Source organism: Mastomys coucha, unplaced genomic scaffold (assembly GCF_008632895.1).
Source record: "Mastomys coucha isolate ucsf_1 unplaced genomic scaffold, UCSF_Mcou_1 pScaffold15, whole genome shotgun sequence".
NCBI lineage: Eukaryota > Metazoa > Chordata > Mammalia > Rodentia > Muridae > Mastomys > Mastomys coucha.
The window spans coordinates 106936378-106953049 of record NW_022196897.1 but is presented as its reverse complement, the minus strand read 5'-3'; the positions used below and the strand labels follow the sequence as shown (position 1 = coordinate 106953049).

General features: G+C 42.0%; 1 protein-coding gene and 1 long non-coding RNA gene across 4 annotated transcripts in view; one reads left to right on the top strand and one right to left on the bottom strand.

Annotated features, from left to right (window-relative positions):
- Nucleotides 1–16672, top strand: part of Frmd5 (FERM domain containing 5) — a 269855-nt gene that overhangs the window by 134325 nt on the left and 118858 nt on the right. The window lies entirely within an intron of this gene.
- On the bottom strand, nt 1085–4769 carry LOC116090810. The gene is made up of 2 exons (XR_004118825.1): nt 4645–4769; nt 1085–1380 (listed from the first exon to the last, which is right to left on the bottom strand). It is a non-coding gene; the product is annotated as an uncharacterized LOC116090810 (long non-coding RNA).

Sequence of the window (16672 nt, the reverse complement as noted above, 5' to 3'; positions counted from 1 at the left end):
AGATAGATAGATAGATAGATAGATAGATAGATAGATAGATAGATAGATAGATAACAAAGCCCACTTTGCACTAGACCAAACACTGAGCTATTTTTTTCCTTGCTACCCAGTGGGTATGAGCTTTGGAAGAGACTCAGATCAATTCTAACCAACACAAAGGAATTTTCTTTTTCTCCCCATATCTGAGTTTAGTTTTGTGTTACAGATATATTTAGAAGGCCCTCAGAGGAAGTACAGTCCTCAGAGGAGCCTGAGACAGAATGTTCAGAGAAGCGGGAGGTAAGCATGATGAATATGGAGTGTGAGGAATCAGGACCATCCTAGGGATGGGAGCTTCGAAAAGGGAAAGAGGGCAGCTACGAGATGGCACGTATGGCCTGTGTGTGTCAGCTGTCCATCAATATCACATGCCACATGCTGTTGACTTAGAAAGGGAAAGAGGTTCTTTTGCCTCCTGGTTTTAAGGGTCCCGGTCCGTGATGAACTGGGCCTGTTGCTAGGCAGCACATCTGGTTGGAGAGCACATTGGGAGGGCAAAGTGTTCATCTCGTGGCCGAGAGCAACAGAGGAAGAGCAAGAGGGCTGGGCCTCAGTTTCTAAGTTCACAGTTCCAGGGACCTAACACTTCCCCAGGAACCCTACTTTTTGAAGTTCTGCTGCCTCCCTACAGTAACCCCAACCTTGAAACCAAGTCTCTTAACACATAGGATTTGGGGGGATAGTCCAAATCAGACTCTAGCCCTGCTAAACACTCCTGCCCCATAAAAAAGAATTAAAATGAATTGATTGGATTTACCGAGATTACCACTAGTGGGCTCGCTATGGAGCCATCCGTTGACATATCTGGGGAGAAGAGCCAATGGAAACAGAAGAGTGTCAGGGTCAGGAAGAAGACAAGGACAGTTCCAACACAGCTTCTGTCACCCTGGAAGCCCATGCGCAGAGCCAAACACACGAGATGACGGCTGAAGGCCTGCCGATGATGCACCATTTCCAGAGAAGCTCTGCCCAGCTGGGCACTGGAATATTTAAAACCTGGAGTTGTTTGTTCTGAGTCCTTGACACACATGGTCTAACACCAGGCTCTTAGCTAGGCTCGGATGAGGTCATCATCCCCTTTTTATTGGTTAAGTACCACCGTCACACAGCCATCTGGTGTCTAACCTGAGGCCAGACACTGCAGCTGTGAGGACCCATTCTCTAACCACTGTTCTCCACTGTCTCCAAAAAAAAGCAAGGGCAGAGAGAAATGATAGGAGATCGGGGATACCAGAAGCAGTTTTTGCTTCTGACTTTTTCTCTTTGTCCTTAAGATAGGAGGATGCTGGTAAGGGGTGTGGATGATGAAGGAGAGAGTTGAGCGATTGATGGAATTTCTCTCTGAAAGAGGCAAAAGGAAAGAAAATCAGAACTTTATAGGAATTCAGCCTTAGCTGTGAGGAATGACCCCTTCTCCTATGACATTTGCTTAGGGGTGGTTACATCTGAAATGAGTTGAGGAGCTCAAGGAAGGCTTTTCCACTGGCGGTCTGTCTCTGCTAATGAGTGCCCCTGACTGCATGTTCTGGGCAATGCTGTGTGAGGAGCTGTCTCTTTCATTTTTATGACATGAGATGCAGTTTCTCTGGCCAGAGGACTCTTTTCAGTCATCATACATCTCTCACTTAGCTCATCCAAGTGGTGCCTTTAAGGGGGCAGAGGCAACCGTCGGGGAGGTCTGTCAGGTGCATATATGCAATGCTTCTGAGTCATTCTACTTAGTTAGCTGTAGGACAGATGAAAACAAACCTCTCAGCTAATGAACAAAACGTTCTTGGCTGACCTCCTTGTCTGCTGTTCCCTTAGAATAGCCACAGGGCTGCGCATGGTTTGAAATTAGAAAAGATAAGACATTATACATTTAAAGAGAAAAAATAATCAAGATCAAAACTGTTCAATTGGCAGCAGGTTCCTAGAAAAGCAAAGGTACCAAACGCTAGAAAGATAAGCACTCATATATCACACCTCAGAGACAAATCCAGAGCTGCCACCATGTTTTACTACGTCTGTAGCATCCCACAACACTGGTAGTCATACCATAATCAACACACATTCCTTGGACAAGAACATCAAATACTCACTCGTTGGGGTGCAAAAAATGTATTTGATGCCTTTAAACAAACTCCAGAAGAATTTGGCAAAAGACTGTCTAGTAAAAGCCAAAGAAGCAAGCCAACCAGTGTACTGTGTGCTAGGCTCATATCCAGCCAGGAATGTGCAAAATCTTTACATCTATGCTCTAAATACGACGAAACCTGTTCAACATTTGAATTCAGAGCAGAAGTAGGTAAGTCTCTGACCTCTTCCAAGAGCTATTTGGTTTGCTAATGATTATCACAACAACGTTTTTTCAATGTGGCCTTGTGAGACAACAAAAACTCTAAAAGCCATTGCTGACAGAGCACCTTCTGGTGATGGGCATCAACATTCTTTAAAATTTGAGGAAGACTCAGTTCCGACAGCACATTCATAGGATCGATGGGGCTTGAACCGGTCTGTAACTGGTTGTGTATACTACTACATCAGACATTCTCCTGTAATCTCAGCACTCAGGAAGCTGAAGCAGAAGAATTTCAGCAAGTTTATAGCTAGAATGGGCTACTTAGTGAGTTCAAGGCCAGCCTGAACTATGTACCAAGACCTTGTCTTAAAAACAAAGAAAATAAAAATTGAACAAAAGAAATTCTAGGTGTAGGACTAGGTCCTTGAAGACATAGAAATGGCCAAAAGTGAGGAGATTCTAACAAGAATCATTAGACTCTCCAAGGAACAAATAGCATTCTGTGTTTCATGAAGTCAGCTTAGGAAGTAAAGACATGTGAACAAACAAACAAATACATAAATAAATACTTTTTTTACAGAGGAAGAATATGCAAAGAGAAGATGTAGATACAATCCTCTAGCCTGGGAAGGGAACTAAATGGATTCCTAATAAACCCAGTGGCCATGGCTAAATCAGAGCTGAGTGGGTGCAGCCAGATACAGAACTCAACAGTATTTGAGAAAGGGTATTTCAGTCCCCTTTCCTAAGTTTCAGACCAACCCAAAACCTGGAGAAAATGCTAGATCTGAGGTTAGCTAGTGTGGCCCGGGACTCAGGCTAAGAAGTAGGTAAGCCTCACATCTCCCTGCTACATGCAACACAAAGAGAGAAATGCTTTCCTGGAATAGATACACATGGGCACATAAATACAAATAACAGAGCTCCCTCACCTGAACCTTACAGTAAAATTATCTGATGCAGAGCGAGGCATGGGTGCCAGTGGCCGATAAAAGTAGCATTGACTCAAATTCCTGGTATTTACAAATCTGTCAGGTGAGTATAGGCCCAGCAGATCTTCAGGGAAAATGCAGTCATTATTTAGTTATGGTAACAGATCATATATGTAAGTAGCAGGTAATTCTAACTGGAACACCTGAAAGAGATTAATTACCTTCTGAAAACAGAAGTCTGAATAAACAGTGGTCATCCCTCTGTGATCAGTCACCTTTCAGGTCATTTCATAATAAATCATATCATTGTACTTTGCAGGCAGACAAGATTCAATTAGATACCCACCAGGAGAGCATATTTTTTCATTGACTTTTGATTGTCAAGACTGAGATCTCTTTCATCCACAGAGTCTATTGTCAACAAGAATGACGAATGTCAGCTCTGGATTCTGGCTAATTTTTAGAACCTCATGTGACCAGGCACGTCTAGAGTCTTTCTGACAGTCCATATTAGACGGGCTATGGTCATGACCTAATGTGCCTTCCTGTATAAGCACTTCATGGGAAAATTTATACTCTAGATCAGATTGCTAAGAATGACTAAAAATCATGGTTTATTGGATACTTGATAAACCAGACATTTTTCAAGGTTCCAGACATAAGTGATTATATTTAATTTTCATAAGTCTTAATGAAACGTGCCTTCTTCCTCTTTTATAGAAGCAGCTAGGCATAGTGAATTTAAATAGGTTGTCCAAAGTCATGCAATGAGAGCCAGAACCCAGAATTTGAACTCTTAGGAATTTGATTATGGTACCTATAATTTCAACTGTTTTTTCCTCTCTCTTTGTTTTGAAATTTTATTCAGATCTAAAAGTTTTTGAAATTTTAGAATTGTTGACTCGTATAATTTTCTAAGGTACAAAATCTTACAAAGCAAGTATAAATTATAGGGTACTAGAACTCTCAATTGAATGTATGAAGTGATAATTATATGGATATATTAAACAAAGAACTTCCTGCCATATCAAGAAAAAGATGGTAGATAAATAGGTAGATAGATGGATAAATGATAGATAGATAGATAGATAGATAGATAGATAGATAGATAGATAGATAGATAGATGGATAGATAGATAGATGGATAGATGGATGGATGGATGGATGGATGGATGGATGGATAGATACAGCTTGAAAAGCCTTAAAGTTCTAATTTCTGTCTAATATCAGCATAGCTTCCAAAAGAGCCAATCAATAAAGATACACACTTGCTTATCCATTCTGTAGAGTTGGGTTAGAGTAATTGTTTGAGAGGAAAAAAATGCCCACATCCCTACTGTCTCCAGTGTCTTTGAACATTCAGGTGGTAGCATGGAAATTGGTGCCAGTTACCGGACTGCATGAAATGGACCCTGAACATCCTATCTCCAATGAAGCATGGATCCCTCTGTGACGGCATTAGATGAAGTCTCCAGGGAACGGTCGGGGATTGAGAATAGAGCCATCATGCTTGGGTTAATAGCTTTTAAGGTCTGAGGAGCCCAGATTCTCCCCCACCACATGATGTCACAATGAGATGCCTCCTGTAAAGCATTTGGAGCTCGGTCTCAGTGTCTGCCCCAAACTGCTGTATCTCCTACGGATTAGCCTCCAGACTACAAGGCGAAACTTCCTATCGAGAATAACCCACCCAGACTATAATCTTATAATCTTATAATCAGCCTTCCAAATTAGACAAACCTTACTAATTTTGTTGGTATTTTTCCATAGAAAGAAATAAATAACAACTGTACTATCTATGGATATTGGCTTTTTTTTTTACATTTTATTGGTTAATTTATTTATATACATTTCAAATGTTATCCCCCTTCCCAGTTTCCCCTCTGCAAACCCCCTCCCCACTCCCTGCTTCTATGAGGGTGCTCTTCCACCCACCCACCCACTTCCACTTCACCGCCCTAGCATTCCCCTATGCTGGGGCATCAATTGGCTTTTTTTTTTTTTTAACTGAGGAAGAAAAACATGGCAAGAGCCATCTATTCTTACACTCTTCAAGTGCAAAGTGACCTTACTTATGTGATTTGGTGATTGTTTTTGTCATCCAAGGCAGATAGGTAAATGCCAGTCCATCCATCCCAGCAGGCAGGCATTGGGGTTCTCCTCACCAGGGCTGTTGGGCCTTGTAGGCTGTGATCACACTGGCGTTGGCTCAGCCTAGACGACTCGCTCTCACTAAGTACACCTTCACTGCTTCAGGGCATTTCCTTTCTTCATTTTCATCCTCGTCTCATTAAGAAAATGTGCCTTTGTGACCTCTTGGTGGTTTTGGGGTTTTTTTGTTGTTGTTGTTGTTTTGTTTTTCCCTGTGTAGCCCTGGCTGTCCTGGAACAACTCACTCTGTAGACCAGGCTGGCCTCGAACTCAGAAATCCGCCTGCCTCTGCCTCCCAAGTGCTGGGATTAAAGGCGTGCGCCACCACTGCCCTGGTGACCTCTTCCTGCCTTAATAGAGAATAGGTTTCTTCTCTTTGGTTCCAAGCCACCTGCCTCACATGCTAAACCGCCTTGTTCAGTATCTCTCAAGCAGTGCTTCACTCTGCCTCTCTTCTATCTAACCTCAAGTGGCAGTGGGACAGAAAACTGTAATCTCCCTTCGATGCTCAGAACATACAGATCCTTCCGTCTCTCCACCACTTTCTCTTTGTGAGCGGCACCAGATGTCAGTGCACTTCCCTCAGTGGTGGAGTTGACTCTGGTGTAACATTTGAGAAGATTTAGAAAATACAATGTGCTTGCTTACACACACACACACACACACACACACACACACACACACACACACACACCCACACCTTCCATGGACCTGAAGACCCTGTCATCCAGAGGAACCGTTTTCCTTCCCTAATTCACTCAGTACTTACTGTGGTCTTCAGGGCTTCTTAGCATGCTATGGCTCCACATTTGAATTATATATCAACCTTTTCAAAATGAGCATTGTCGGGTCCCTCCCCAGACCTCCTGAATTAGATTTCTCCAAGCATCTGGCTATTTTAAATGGTCAGAGGAGGGCCCAGCATAGTGCTGGGGTGTAGAGAAGCAGTCATTTTGTGAATGGTGCAATCATTCAGTCAGCAGGTACCTCTGCCTCAGTCCTGTGTAGCTGATGTTTTGTTTCATTTTTGTGGCGCTGATACCTTAAGGACCTTCATTCAGCCTGGGAGGCAAGCATGGATACCATCTTTCTAAAGTCTATTTTCTCTATCCTGTTCCCTGTGATCTTCTGTTTACTAACATAGCCACTTATAATGCCTACAGGTTCAGCATCAACACTGAGTTATCCTAGGGCAAATAAAGATCAAGTTGCCACTAAATACCACAGTTAGTTTATTGGTCCAAACATCACCCATGGTGGTTCCATACCACTCGTTGCTTTCTGTTGTGACTGCAATGTTGAAATCCTCCTGAGCAGCTATTTATATTTTTTTTCCTTTAAGGCAAAGGAATATAGCGATAGTATCTCAAGGGGCTTTAAAGTGGAACCAAATATAAGTGAGTTACTTTGATAGGAGCCATTTCATAAAGGTTACAAGCTTGATTTAGAAGCTCGTATGAGAGCTGTATGGGCATCATGCCAAGGAGAAACCGGCATCTTCTGTCTGCCTGCTGTTTCTGTCAAAGCTGGACCAGTGGGTCTGTTTTCTCCTGTTATGACCCCTCACTCATCCACTCAGGAAATTTCATTACATACCCACCCATTCTAGGATCAGTGGTAAAGAGAGTGTTCCCATCTATTCTTTAAGGCTTCCTTAAAGACATGTACCTTCTGTATTCTGTCAGCATCCTAATGGCTGGCCTTCTTCCTGTTCTTCCATCTTGTTGATCACCTAAATATCCAATTTAAAATTGAGGGCTGGAGAGATGGCTCTGTTAAGAGCATTTTGCTGTTCAATGACAGGGACCCAGGTTCTTCTCCCAGGACCCATGTCGGGAGGCTTACAAATGCCTGTAACTCCAGCTCCAAGGATCGGATGACTTCTTCTGCCCTCTGTGGGCTTACACACACATGAATAGAATAAATCTTTAAAAAAAATTTTTAAACTAATCCAACTCAAGCAATCAACCCATAATCAACTCAAAAGAAAACACACATTGAGATTTGAAGTTTTTACTACAACAAAGGAGAAAGTCATAATTGATGGGCATCAGAATCTTCTGGTCATGGCAGTATCTCTCATCCACTGTATCGCGAGTCCCTCTGACATTCGTGACCCTATATTTTGCCTGCTCTAAACCCAGTATCACTCTAGCCAGGCAGGGCCTGGACCACTGGATCCCACTTGGTTGCATGCCTCTGAGTGTCTGCTGTCTCTTTGGGCTAGCTACCATCTCTGAATCTCTAATTGTCCAGGTTTTATGGGAACCGAGGGAGCTCAGGTAGCTAAACCCTCAGGCAGTTCTCTACCAGCCTTGCTCTAACACCAACGCCATCATGTCTGTGTCCTACATTGCCGTTGAAGACCCCAAAACTTGATTCTGTCTGATGTCCCAACTTAGCTTTTGAATTTATTCTCCTTCCAGTGTGAGGACATCAGGACTGCCCAACTGTGCTTTCATCATTTCCTGGAGCCTACCTTTCTGTGTCTTCGTCTTTCAGAATCCTAGTATGGCTCGTGGTTGGATGGGATATCTTTTCTATGCTCCTATTTATAATATGTATGTTCTCTGTGTAGGCTCATTAGTTAATAAAGCAAGGGGAATAAAGGATTTCAGAATCGGCCCCCGGAGAGAACAGCTTACTTGCACACTCCTGTCTTGTGGATGGCAGCATTGTCTGCAGCTGTCCTCTTCCCCTTGTGACTTGCAATGTCTCCTGTCATAGGAGCAGACATCTTCGCCCCTTTGGGCTTAGATACGTAACTCTCCTTGGTGTCATGGGGACAGATATAATATAGGCTGTGTATGAGCACAGGTTTTTAGAGTCACCTGACTTCCACCAACCCTCTCAACTCTGTTCCTTCCATGAGCATTATGACTGAAATAGGGATGTTCAGCATGGGATACCAAATGAGGAGATGCAAGAGCCAGGCTGCCACTGATCTGCAACCAAGCTGTACCCTGAGAAATAAAATTGTGTTACTAAGATCACTGACATTAGAGGCCACTTGTTACTATACCAAAGCTGACTAGTATATTCTGCAACATTTTACTTGCAAAAAAAACCCCAAATGTCAATTTCTTCTTTTCATTTTCTCTTTTTTTTAAAAAAAAAAAATGTATCTCTCCAACAGTTGGATGCCCTTAGCCAAATAGGTTACTCACTCAGAAAGAAAAAAGAGCAAAGCATCTTAATTAATTTTTCCAACATTACCATGTTGTATAACAAAAGGAACTTCACATGGAAAATATTCTAACTTCTGTCTTTTGTTTCATATGTGTGCACACACAAGTGTGTGCATGTGTGTATTGTGAGAGAGTGTGTGAGAGAATTGTGGGAGTGTGTGTGGCTATGAGTGTGTGTATGAAAAAGCATGTGAGTGTATGTGTGCATGTGTGTCACTGTGTATGAGTATGTGTATGTATGTGTGTATACGAGTGTGTGTATGTGTTTGATATTTGCTTTAATCCCAGCACTTGGGAGGCAGAGGCAGGCGGATTTCTGAGTTCGAGGCCAGCCTGGTCTACAGAGCGAATTCCAGGACAGCCAAGGCTACACAGAGAAACCCTGTCTCGAAAAACCAAAAAAAAAAAAAAAAAGATAGTCATTCTGTGAGTAAGTGGTAGTATCTGGTTCACATAAACAGATCCGGGTGAGAATTACAAAGTGTCCCTGAAGGGATAGAAAGTATTATATGTGATACTTGGCAGCATTATAGATCCACAAAAGAAAAACACTAACATCACTCAGTGGCCGGCAGATTCTGAGGTGTGATCCCAGGGTTGGAGACTACTGTTCATGCACAATTGTAAGATCCTTTCTGTCCTTCTTTATGGGTGTAAGTGACTTAGTTCAGATTCCAGCAAACACCCCAAGGATTCTTTTTTTTTTTTTAAGTGTTTTAATCTGTTATATTTTTAGAATTTGCAAACATGTAAGACTTAGGTAGTGGTGAATACACCTGCTGTTTATTTACTTATGCCAGAGGCAAACAAAAGAGCTAGTAGACAATGAGGAACCGTTATCCCCACGGCCATCATTCCGGCAACATCTGTACATACATGGCAATCACCAGAAGCAGAATAAATTTGGAAACAAAAAAAAAAAAAAATGGAGCAGCTTTTTTTGTTCCCTTTCAAAATGAGTAGGATTTCTATGGATTTTGAGTGGCTAGGATTTCCTGGCTGATATGGCTAATTTTGTTTTCATGCATAGAACCCTCTCCTGTTGAGAAAAGCATTTCACCAAGTTCAAACTGGGATTTATTAAGAAAAAAGTAACACTTCTAATAGCATACTTGGTTATAATGGGCAAAGTTTGCAACTGAGTCTGATAATAGATTTGCAACTCCAATCATAAGCACATAAATTATAGGCTAATAAGAAAAACAGTAATATCAGCCTTAATGATTTTGAAGTAATGAGTCATATGCTATAAATGTGGAGAGAGAACAAAAAACCCTTGTTTGATTATGGCAAATTTGGTAATATATAATGACATAATAATAATCAGATGCAATTTAAAAATTTTTCTATTTATAAGTTTTAATTATGTTCATGTGTGTGCCCACATGAGTTTCTGTGCATTGTATGCATGCTGGTGCCTGTGGGGACCAGTAGGCATCAGAATCCCTAGAGGTGAAATTAAAAACCCACTATGTAGGTGTTGGGAATCCAACCTGGGTCTTCTGGAATTGCTGCAAGTGATCTGAACCACTGAGCTATCTCTCTAGCCCTTCCAGTGCAATTTCAAATTCTAGAATTATCAGGGTAGAAAGGAGACAGAAGAATTTCCATGGAACAGTTTTTTGTTTAAGATGTAACACACTAAATGAAATAAAAAAAAAGAGAGGGAAATAAGGAATGATGGAACTGTGTGGCCAAGGCTGGTGAGAACAGGTGCTCTTAGGGGCTGTATTCCAGAGCCAATCCTGTTAACTGAGAGAGCCACACCTCTCTGGCTCTGAGAAAGGCTGTAGACAGCACTCACCATACCAGCCCTACAGAAAGTTAGGCCCTCACCTTGGGCAGTGAGGGGACATCAGCTGCCATTTGCATTCTCTGCTCCAGACACATGCAACATCTTCTAATTTCCTCACATACTCCTAGCTCTGTGTAAGTCTTCCATTGATCCTTCTGTACCAGATTTTTTTTCAAAGCCAACAATAGTTCATGTTTACTTGTAGAACTCTAATTAGGTCATGAGCTAATTAGCGTGTAGAATACTTTGTTAACATAAACAAAACAAAACAAGAGAGTGCATGCTTCTAATTCTGGGGCTTTTTATACTTAGGATTTTTTTATGGGATGATTTTTAAATTTTTTTCTCTTTAATTGACATAGTAATTGTACATATTTGTGGGGTACAGAGATAATTCAGTACATGTGTACAATGTATAATTATCAAATCAGTATAATTAGCATTTATAGCTCATCATTTCATTGTGTTTGGAGCCTTTAAACTAACTCTCTCTCTCTCTCCCTCTCTCTCTCTTTCTCTCTCTGTCTTTCCTTCATAAAATACATAATAGGCTTTTATAAACCATAGCCATATCAGTAGACTACAAAAGACAAGAACTTAACTAGACTTCAACACCCATTGTCTAACCTTCTCTCTGTCTTCCTCCCTATCTTCACTGGCACCTAGTGATCCCTCCTTCCTCCTCCTCTGATCTTTCTTCTCCCTTTCTGTCTTTCTCCTTCCTTTGTGGCGGTGCCAGGGCATCAGACTGAGGGCCTGGAGCATTCTGTGTCAGCTCTCTTATCGCCAAGCCGCATCCCAGCATACTTAACTTCACAAGCCCTGGTCTGTCACACAAATGAGGCACACAGCTTCTAGTGGCTCTGTTTTTTGTTTTTGTTTTTTTCATCAGTCAGTGGAGGGCAGTAGACCCAAGCTGCTGCTGTGCAAAGCCAGAGTAACAGCCAGCAGTACTGAGCAGATGTGAGCACACTTACTAAGGTACTATGGTATATGCAGCCTCAAGTTTGTTTTGGGGTGTTTTTTTTCTACATTAAAGGACTCTTTCGAGCCAGGCAGTAGTGATTCATGCCTTTAATCCCAGAATTCAGGAGGAAGAGATAGGTGGAACACATAAATTCAAAGCCAGCCTAGTCTACATAGTTCCAGGACTGCCAAGGCTACATGAAGAAATCCTGTCTTGAAAAAGCAAAAAAAAAAAAAAGGCTGGAGAGATGGCTCAGCAGTTAAGAGCATGGACTGCTCTTCCAGAGGTCCTGAGTTCAATTTCCAGCAACCACATAGTGGCTCACAACCATCTGTAGTGGGATCGGATGCCCTCTTCTGGTGTCTGAAGACAGCTACAGTGTACTCACATACATAAATCTGGGGGTGGAGGGGTAGTGTTAGGGAGTTGGCTCAATGGTTAAGAACATTGGCTGCTCTTCCACAGGATCCAGGTTCAATTCCCAGCTCACAACGGTGTGGAACTTCATAATCTGATGGCCTCACTCAAACATACATACAAGAGGCAAAACACTAATGCACATAAAATAAAAACAAATAAAATTTACTTTAAGAAAATACTCAAAATTTTTTATTTAGATCATTGTTTTGCCCAAAGTGTATAAATTTAAAGTAATCATAATGATAATTTAAAATATTTAGAGGGCAGAAAATACAAATACTATCAAGTCAGCATTTAGTGTTAGACACTCTGTCAAGGATTTTATTCTTTTTTTCTTTAATGGGCTGTAAAAATACTTTTGACTAGCCTTTCTGATCAGTAAAAAATAATAATCATTCCAATCCTTTTAAAACACCTGGGGTCTTCTTTCCTAGGGCATCTCTGATGGTGTTAGGTCAGCATCAGTAAGCACAAGGCAGATGTCGGTCGGATGCGCTGGCTATGTTAATATCGACTCTAGAACTTTCTAGATTGGGTGAAATAAAGCCCAGCATGGGACAAAATAGTGACAGATGCATCCTCATGAGTGTGGTTTGCATCAGCTCTTGTCATCCCACTCAAGGACCAGCCTTCTTGTGCCAGGGTCCCCCTGCACAGACCCTAAGGCAGTAAGACGCAGGGATGGAAGACAACTGGAGAACGCTAACTTGGGATTTCAAAAGCAAAGGCGTTAAAAAAAAATAGTCTCACTTAGCCCAGGCTGGCCTCTCGCTCTCTATGTAGCCAAGACTGGCCTTACTCTTCTCATCTTGTCCCCACTTCCCAAGGTGTATACCGCCATGTTTGTTTTTAACTAAAAGCTCTATTGATCTATGTGAGAAAAAGAATTGGAAAAAGAAAAAAAAAAGATTTGGAAGCCTGGCATTGCTTCCTCTCACTGGCCTGCCCTGTGCCTTCGAGTCAGCCTATAGCTCTTTTGGAGTTTTTTAAATTATTGCACTGGAGGAGATGCAGCCACAAAACCTGTGTGGAGGTCGGGAGACAGCTTCCAGGATCCACCTGTGTGGAGGTCGAGAGACAGCTTCCGGGATCCTGTTTTCTTGTAAGACCATGCGGATCCCGGGGCTCAAACACAGATCGCATATCTTGGAGGCAAGTGCAGTCTCACCAGCTGGTCTGACTGGTATTCTCGAAGGTTCAGTCACTAGTGTGTGCCCCTAAACTCCAAATTAAACGAGTTCCTGACAGGGTGTTTTGAGTCCATATGCTCTAACGTGGTGTTTATTTTTGTTTCGTTTTTTTTCCCAGGGCTCCATATGCAAACACCCCTTATCAGATTCCCTTGCTTCGGGTTAAGTCGTGCACACACACACACACACACAGGCTTAGCCAGCGCACCCTTTGCCATGTTACATAGACAGCTGTCGAGTTCTTCTGTCTTACTAAGAATATGTTCTCCCTCTTTAAGTACCTCGATCCCACTGGATGTGGAATACCTTCATGCCTGATGTTTAACTGTGTCTCTGACACAAAGAATATTTTATATTTGTTTTAATTGTATATGTATGGGTGTTTTGCGTGCATGTATATCTCTGTTCACCATGTGTGTGCCTGGTACCTCCAAAGGCCAGGAAAGGGCATTAGATACCCTAGACCTGGAGTTATAGAGAGTTGTGAACTGTTTATGCGGGAACTGGGAATTGAACCCAGATCCTCTTGGTGAGCAGTCAGTGCATCTCTCCAGCCCCTTTATTTTGTATTTATATATCCTACTGATATTAACATTTGTAAAAGGTGACTTTTAAAGTTTATTTCCATTAAGTTTCAGAGTCTAATCCCTTGATCTAAACAATATTAAATTCTTTGATGCCAGCCTGCACTTTGAACACATATTTTCAGTAGATAACATTAATTTAAATAACCCTCTGCATAACATATTCTTAAAATATTGGTTCCAATGCACATATAGATATGCCATGGTTCCTCTTTCTTATTCCTCTTCATTATACACATAACCGGATAAATATTTAGCCTTTCCTAGACAATGACCCCGTCCTGTAGACCGTAGCTGGCTTTGGAAGCCATATTTAACTTCCCTAGGACTTTATGTGGTTGGGATGAGTAAGTGACCCCACAGCAACACAACACATGTGTAATTTGATTCAGTAACATACTATTTAAGATCCATAGTGAGTGGTGTACCAAAAGGTAAAGGTAGGTATAATGCAAGACAGAAGCCAGGGCATGGAGATATGGTTCAGTGGTTAAGAGCACTGTCTGCTTTTCAGAGAGACCTAGGTTCAATTCCCAGCACCCAACTGACAGCTCTCAGCCACCTGCAACTCCAGTTGCAGGGGATCTAACACCTTCTGGCCTCCACAGGCACTGTGTGTGCATGGTGCACTGGCCCATATGTAAGCAAAACACCCATGCACATGGGATAAAAATAGAAGGCTTTTTAATTAAACAAACAAACAAACAAACAGAAACTGAGGTTAGGCATGGTGGCGTACATACAGTCCCAGCTACTTAGGAGTGGGAGCCAGGAGGATTACTTAAAGTTAGGAGTTTGGGGTCAGTCTGGGCAACATAGTGAGACTCTGTTTCCAAATGTAACATGAATACTTTTACAAATAGTTTCTAGAAAGACTTATAGTTCGCAAAACATTTGCAGGACATGAACTTATTTCATCCTTTTCAAAATCTCTATGAAATACAACAGATATTATCAAGATTGCTTATTTTCATTTGCAAAATACCAGAGCTGGACTTAAGCCCAGGGGTTCACACTGTGGAGTCTGTGATGCCACAGGCTTATGGCCTGTGTATAATAAAGAAGCACATAATTTGCATGTATAAATAGTAATGGTAGTTTCAGGACTCCTGCAGCTTCCTGGAAATACTTCAGGACTGTAACACCCCTGCTAGATTTTTTTTTCTCTCTCTCCATAAACATTCTGGTACTTTTAGTAGATTTTAGTAGTTTTCCACTCTGTGACCCAATCTAACATTTGTCACCTCTCTGGGTTTGCAGATGCTACTGTTTAATTAGATGGCTCTGTCAAGGGTGTGAGGACTAGGAAGCTCATTAACATAGCCAATAAGCCACTTGATGTGGAAGCCAAAGAGAACAATTAATTGAGTTTAGGTCCTGTGAGCTGATGGGAAACCAAAATGTTAGTCTGTTAGTCTTTTTTCTGTAAACAGATGCCTTCTGCACACCACTCTCTAGATCTGAATTTTGTATTCCAGCCCTTACTCAGGACTCCAGCAAGATAATAAGGGCAAATGCACATATAAATCAATCTTTCATTTACTTAATAATCCTGCGGCAAAGGAGGAAATGGCAGCTACTTGATCTTGAATCCTGAGGCCAAGGCTAACCGTCTCTCCACGCAGGTCCTCCGATATGATGTGGCCTTTCTCATTTAACAAATGTTTTCCCTGAGTAGCTCTTCGTGCTGGCAAACCATGAAAAGAAGCACATGGACTTGGCAGCTCAGCCCTGAAGTTTGTGTCTAAAAAAATTATTGCAATTTATGCACCAAAGGTCCACATGACATTTGTCATTTGTCTGGGCAAAGACATTTCTGAAATTAAAAAGGATGGCCTTGTTTCACCGAGCGAAATGGCATCCACTTTTTAGTGGAATATATTCTGGATAATTTTTAGGGAAGTGCTGTTGTTGTTGTTTTTTTTAAATGTACATTTTCATTATCAGCAAAAAAAAAATTCTTAAAATATTCAGTAAGACTTGTTTCACATAGACCCATTTAAGAATTCCTATTGCTAGGTAATGATTTAGCACAAGATTGGGGGTAATTTTCCTTCTTTAGAATCGAAAACTGGTCACGGAATGATTGAAGATAGCACTCTGCTTTTTTAAAAGATTCATTTATTATTTTATCTGTATGAATATTGTGCCAGAATGTATGTATACGTACCACATGCATGACTGGTGCCCACAGAGAGTAAAAGAGCACCAGGGTGGTGTGAGCCACCCTGTGGGTGTGAGCCATCCTGTGAGTGCTAAGAATTGAACTTGAGTCCCCTTCAAGAGCTGGCAATGCTCTTAACCACTGAGCCAACTCCCCAGCCCAGCATTCTGCTTTTTTATTGCTACTTCATAAACAGTCGCCCATCACACACCTATGATGTAATGGGCAGTTTATATGCATCTAATGTGTTTGTTTGGTTAACACTGAAATGCTCCAGGCACCTTTAAATTATTTAATCTTGCTAACATCCCTTGGGGTTGTTTTGCAGCGTTGGGGTGGTCTGGGTAAGAATTCTACTAAGTAGCACAGGCTGACCTCAAGCTCTCTGAGTTGCTCTGTCCCAGTCCCCCGAATGGTGGGATTCCAGGCACACACCACCAAGCCCAGCGTGAGGCAGACATTTTTGTGATCCTCGTTTGGCTACAGAGGTCAAATATCTAGGCTGACACCACACTGCTAGTAAGGGAGGATCTAGGCTTTGGACTCTCAGGTTCACATTGAGGTGGATAGCAACCTTGTATAGTTTCCACCATGGCCTGCTCCTAGACTCTCTTTCTTCAGTTCCCAGTCCCAGCTTGCTCCTTCAGACCAACTTAGAACACGCTATGACGAGTAGCTGGACCAACGCTACGATGGTCCCTGATGCTGTCCCAGACCTCACTCCTCCCGAGCGTTGCCCTCCCCTCTTGGCTTTCCTTAGGAAGGTTTCCCAGGGGAAGTAAAGGACATGTCAGTGGTACTCCTACTTTACTTGATGTTTCTTTCATAGCCAAAGGAGTGTTACCACTCAGCCACCAAAGCTAAGAGGATGAACCATAGGAGAGATTATTCCTGGCAACCAAGCTAGAATTCAGAGGATGTTTTCCAGAGAGAGAGAGAGAGAGAGAGAGAGAGAGAGAGA